This window comes from Tachysurus vachellii, chromosome 10 (genome assembly GCF_030014155.1).
Source record: "Tachysurus vachellii isolate PV-2020 chromosome 10, HZAU_Pvac_v1, whole genome shotgun sequence".
Classification (NCBI taxonomy): Eukaryota; Metazoa; Chordata; class Actinopteri; order Siluriformes; family Bagridae; genus Tachysurus; species Tachysurus vachellii.
This window is the reverse complement of record NC_083469.1, coordinates 16,070,191-16,076,190: the sequence shown is the minus strand read 5'-3', so window position 1 is coordinate 16,076,190 and position 6,000 is coordinate 16,070,191. Positions and strand designations below refer to the sequence as shown.

The 6,000-nt window shown below is 41.4% G+C and overlaps 1 protein-coding gene across 2 annotated transcripts in view; it reads left to right on the top strand.

Moving 5' to 3' along the window:
* Window positions 1-6,000, top strand: part of jmjd1ca (jumonji domain containing 1Ca) — a 59,285-nt gene that overhangs the window by 31,504 nt on the left and 21,781 nt on the right. The window lies entirely within an intron of this gene.

Here is a 6,000-nt window from a genome sequence, read left to right as displayed (position 1 = left end):
ATACATGAGACACCCACGACTGGCTAGTGTCAATGCAATCCCTCCTATCTGGAGAGCATAGCCAATGATTCTATCTTGACACCTGGCAATGGATGATTGTGGCATCATGAGGATTTGTGCTCGCAATTTCAGGAGCCAATCTGACATTTCTAAGCCCAGGTTAATGCCACAGCTAAAGTAGAAACAAGACACGACCATTTCTCATAATAAACTAATATGATTTAGGAATCTGTTATTTAATAGATCATTATATACAAGGGCATTTGTCAGAATATCTGAGCACCGTGCCAGAGCACAGTGTGTGTGGCGAGTCATCCACATAAAAGACTCTACTGCAACTATTTACATGAAGTATCACTTTCAGAATATGATTTTTTTTTCTTTCTAATTTGGAAATCATAATAGGATTGCAGAGTAGTTGTCACAGCGTGTGTGTGTGTGTGTGTGTGTGTTGTTTCTGAGTGTTGATGATGGATTATTATGGGTTGTCTCAGATACTGCACTGCTGATTCCTTAAACAATAAAAAGACTGGTGAGATTGGCAGTCCGAAAACACAACAAATGCGGAGAATAAAAGACTGATGACATTTGTCATCTACTATCGGCTCACACTGCTAAAGCAACACGTCGGTGTTTGTGATTGTAGATGAGGGTCGTTGTCTTTTCTGTTCATAATTAGTTCCTGTTAAGTGTATGTTTAAACACACACTGTAGTGCTAATATCAGCTGTATCTCACAGTCGGCAATGATTAGGCTTTAAACACTGAGCTGTTCATTGATATGTCAAGGTGTCATTACTGTTCCTGATCCTGAGAAACAGGATTCAGTTTTACAGGATTATAATTCCAACTACTTTTCTGTTAATCTATTTTTTTTGTCATTTTTTTTTATAAGTAACATTTAAACAATTACAATCATTATTGTCTTCCATCTTAAAGAAAAAATCCAGCCTGAATAATTTATTTGTTGTGAATACGGTATATTTGTTGTCTTCAAGATACAGATTAGAGATTTCTTAAATTACCCATAATCCTATTCAATTACATTAAGGTACCTTTATTACCTGAAAGGTACAGCAACACTTTAGTCTTTTATTCTGTCCAGCTCTCTGTATATCCTTCTCAAACAGATAAGGTTGCAACGCTTCAACTTTAACGCTAATACCGTGTCTCCTCGATCAACACAGTGGTTCTTGTCATGATGTAGGTCACAAAATAGTCAAGCTTGTTGTCGTCATTGTTTACATGTTGGGTATGTTATGAATAAGGCTCAACGTGATGAGTGACAAAAGAAGCCCTGTTGTGTTTTATGAGATAACAACAGCTAACCTGACCATCATGCATTACGGTTGAGGTGCTTGAAAGGTCTATTAGCGTTCATTGTACCTGATGTCATCTACAGTGATGAAAATATAGCATGGGCACACAAATTAGCACCAGAATTTCAAAGTGCACTTTCAAATAAATACGTTTAATCTGCTTTAGGGTAGAGCGTATCATTAGTGGATATTAAATAATAACTGATTGCTTTTTCACAACAGCACTTTTTAGTTTTTACTATTATGAAGTGGAAAAAAGGTCAGTTTGGGGGCATCAGCAAAGACTGCCAATATGCATCAGTTTTGCATCTAATCATTATATTCTTACACACTGCCTTGATAGAATGCCTGTAATATATTATATCAGTGGCCAGTAATCAGAGCTCTGATATCCATATCATGGTGAATGCAGATGCTTGATAATAGTCCAGTTAAAAGGTTATCTGTGATTTCTGTGTCATTGCTGCAGTTATCACTGCTGATTTAGTTTATATTCACTGTGTTCTGTGTAATTAATACTATTAGGAAGGTTTTTTTGTTTTAATCAAAGTGTTTTTAAAGGCAGTTATCCTCATGGGGACAAGCCAAATTCCCCCACAAGATCAAAATCGTTATATTCCTATTGTTATGTGGACATTTGGTCCACACCAAGATAGACATGGTATACACACACACCACACACACACACACCATTTCATCATTCCCTGGCTGTGATGCCTGTTGATGGATGATAAAAGGGAGAGTCTCATTCTTTCATCTTTGTGTGTGTGTCTGTGTGTGTGTGTGTATGTGTGTGAGAGAGAAAGAGAGAGGGGAGGGGAGGATGTGAGGAGGAGGAGTGAGCAAGCAGACTGTGAGAATAAGAAAGACACGAGAGATAGAGCGGGAGGTCTGAGTGAGGGATGGACAGAGGCTCTGAGTGACACTGATGTGATCTGAGCATGACAATTCTGGAGACTCAAGAAGAGCCTTAAAAACAGCCATGACAATTTACTTCTCTCCTCTTTTTCCAGCTGTAGTACACTCCATGAGCCAGTGCTCTTCACACATCCACTCTCTAAGCTTTCTCCTATTTACTCCTGCAGCTGTAAGCTAGAGGCGTGAGTGAATTACAGAGCAGTCCCAGCTGTGCAGCACCAGACTGAGACAGAGCAATACAGAGACGGGAAGCAAGGCAGAGAGGGGGAGAGAGAGAGAGAGAGAGAGAGAGAGAGAGAGAGGAAGAGAAAGAGGTGGGGGGGAGAGGAAGAGAAAGAGGGAGGGGGAAAGAGGTACAGGTGGAGGGGGGAGTGGGAGAGTGTGCACGAAGGGGAGATATTAGAGCCCAGGCTGATGACTCTGTATTTATTACTGTTTCCTTGACAACTCAAAGCTGTGTTTTTTACATAGAGAGTGTGTGTGTGTCTGCGTGTGCATGTGTCTGCTTGTGTGTGTGTGTGTGGATGAGTGTAGCTCTTTTTCAGAAACTAAAAGCTCTCTCATACACATTCTTTCTATCTCTTGCCCCATGTCTCACTCTATTTGTGTCTCTGTTCATCGTCCATGTACTTTCCCTTCACCCTCATCTCTCACTCCTTCAAAAAAACTTTCCTGTTTGTCACTTTCTATATGACAAACTGAAGGAGAAAGAAAAGTAGAAACTGATCTTACTATAAGCAGGGACGTAGATAATAATTCAACTTTATGGGACTCCCTGCACATGGCACTGACTCATATGAGTAATGTTTTATACAAATAATGATACGGTTTATTTTGATCAAAATATATTACACAAATTATTTGGAATTCAATATGCTACATATCTTACCTATAATTACTATAATTATAGTTTAGACCAACATGCTGCAATATCACTCCTTGTGTTACAAGATCTATTCAAAGCAGCATCATGGAAGTGTTGGCATTGTTATTAAAGGCCAGCATGAGACAGGGAACCACCATAAAGACAGTGTATTACCTTCTTATTATACAGTAAGGTTTAATCGGAATTAAGATTGAAGACAGACCCTTTCTTAGTCTCATTTAATACATGGTGTTGTTCAGAACACTGCTGTGAACACTGCTGTGCCTGTGTGACTGTATTGAATGTTGAAAAAATTGGACAAATCTCTGCTAGCTATCATTAAGAAACTGCCATTTCATTTTAGAGTATTTTTTACACAGTCTCAGCTACTCAGTTTGTCTCAATGTTAAAGTGACCTTGTCAGCCTGTTTCCCCTTCCTCTAACAGGTGTGAGGACAAAGATGTGACAAAAAGAAATGATTTGTGAATTCAAATCATAACGGTTTCTAAATTTTCTTATTTAAAAAATATAATGAAAACTAAAATAAAAAAAAAAACAACAAACAAACATATTTGTATCTCAGTATTAAAACAGGACAACATTAGGATGGTTTTAACACATGCACAAAATGACACACTTTTCTCCAAATCAATATAGAGTTAGAGAGTTGGAATGTGTGTGTGCGTGTGTGTGCGCGTGTGAGTGTGCGTGTGTGAGTGCGCGTGTGTGTGTGCGCGTGCGTGTGTGCGTGTGTGTGCGTGTGTGTGTGTGTGTGTGAGAGAAAAAGAAAAGAGTTTAGTGTTGGGAGAAGCAGGCAGAGTGGTTTCCATTAAGCTGTGTGGAACACTTTCCCTTTTGAGTCTGTGGTGAGAAAGACTCAACTGTGAGTAAGCCACCCTGAAGCTGGATACACACACACACACAGTCTTAGAATCCTACAGTCATCATCATCATCATCATCATCATCATCAACACAGCAGTTGTGTAAGTGTGTAAACAAAGGATGTTTCACTTCACTGCTTTACTTAGAGACCTACACAAACATGAGTGTGTGTGTGTTTTGAAACAGCCATGTACACACCTACACATTCAATCCTTTCTTTGCCTTCATCTCTCTCTCTCTCTCTCTCTCTCTCTCTCTCTCTCTCTCTCTCTCTCTCTCCCTCCCTTTCTCTCTCTCTCTCCTTCTCTCTCTCCCTCTCTTTCAGTCAGTCTAGTGTGTGTGCCTTTGATCCTGTTTGCAGTCTAGTGTCAGGGCACGTTACTGAAGGATGGGCTTTTTCTCCTCAGACGCTTTGATTGATTTTTATGAGCACTCTCTCCATGTCTCTGTCTTACCGCTCTCTCTCTCTCTCTCTCTCTCTCTCTCTCTCTCTCTCTCTCTCTCTCTCTCTCTTCCATCTGTCATTACCTCTATCTCTTGCTTTCTTTCCCTTTTTCTCTGTGTCTCTCTTAATCAGGAACACTGTCTCACACACACACACACACACACACACACACACACACACACACCTTTTTCCCTCCTCCTGCTCTCTCCTCCTCTCTCAGATTTAAGGTTTAAATTCTATAAAGCTTCATGGGTCCCATTTATTTCTATATCACTCATACACACCACCATCATTCCTTCACCGCTCTACATCATTTATCTGTGTCTGTGTCTGTGTTTGTGTGTCTCTGTGTGTGTGCCTGTGTGTGTGTCTGTGTGTCTCTCTGTATGTGTGTGTCTTTGTGTGGGTCTGTGTGTGTGGGTCTGTGTGTGTGTCTGTGTGTCTCTCTGTATGTGTGTGCCTGTGTGTGGGTCTGTGTGTGTGGGTCTGTGTGTGTGTGTCTCTGTGTGTGTGCCTGTGTGTGGGTCTGTGTGCGTTGTCTGTGTGTGTGGGTCTGTGTGTGTGGGTCTGTGTGTGTGTCTGTGTGTGCCTGTGTGTGGGTCTGTATGCGTTGTCTGTGTGGTTGGGTCTTTGTGTGTGGGTCTGTGTGTGTGTGCCTGTGTGTGAGTGGGACTGTGTGTGTGGGTCTGTGTGTGTGTCTGTGTGTGTGTCTGCGATTGCATATTCTAAAGTTACTACATGTCTGTGTATGTGGGTGTTTGTATGTGTGTGGAGTTTGTGTGCTCTGTTTACAAGCATAAGGCTGCTCTCTGTCTCCTACACATGTGAACAAACAGACACACACACACACACACACCTTCTCATGCTCTCACACTCCTCCACTCACACTCATCCTTTCTCTGTCACACTCTCTCTATCCCTCTGTCTCTCACACTCCTCCACTCATACACATTTTCCTCCACCTCTCTCTCCCTCTCCTGATGCAATAGTTGGATCAGCGCTCTGTCTCTCTTGGCCGTGTTGCCGTGGTGATGGTTTGGCAGTGTGTTAGAGTGAGGTCATCTCATTCTCATTCTTTGATATTTTCTTTATCTCTCTCTCTCTCTCTCTCTCTCTCTCTCTCTCTCCCTCTCTCTCTCTCTCCCTCTCTCTCTCTCACCCTTCCTCCCCTGATGTTTTTATCCATCCAGTACAGATGCATAATATAAACAGGGTTACTTAGGTGAGTTATCCTAATGAGATGCCATTACCCCATGTCCCCTCAAAGCCCATTTTGAAATACTGATCTCAGAAATACTGCTGCTGTATAGGGCTGTTCATCAGCACAGTCAGGAGTAATCAGATGATTTGTGATTTGAAATAAAGAAAACCAAACTGTACCTGTGGCTACCTATGCGGTAGGATGCGCCATCAGTCATGACATTTTGAAACAGTTGCATTTATTACAGTTTAAAGCTTGTTGTATCCCCAACTCTTTTGCAACGCGTGCTGCACTCGACGTGCAAATAATCATTTTTACAGCATGGATCACCCCGTCTGAACACGACTGTGCCAGCAGGTATTTGCAATC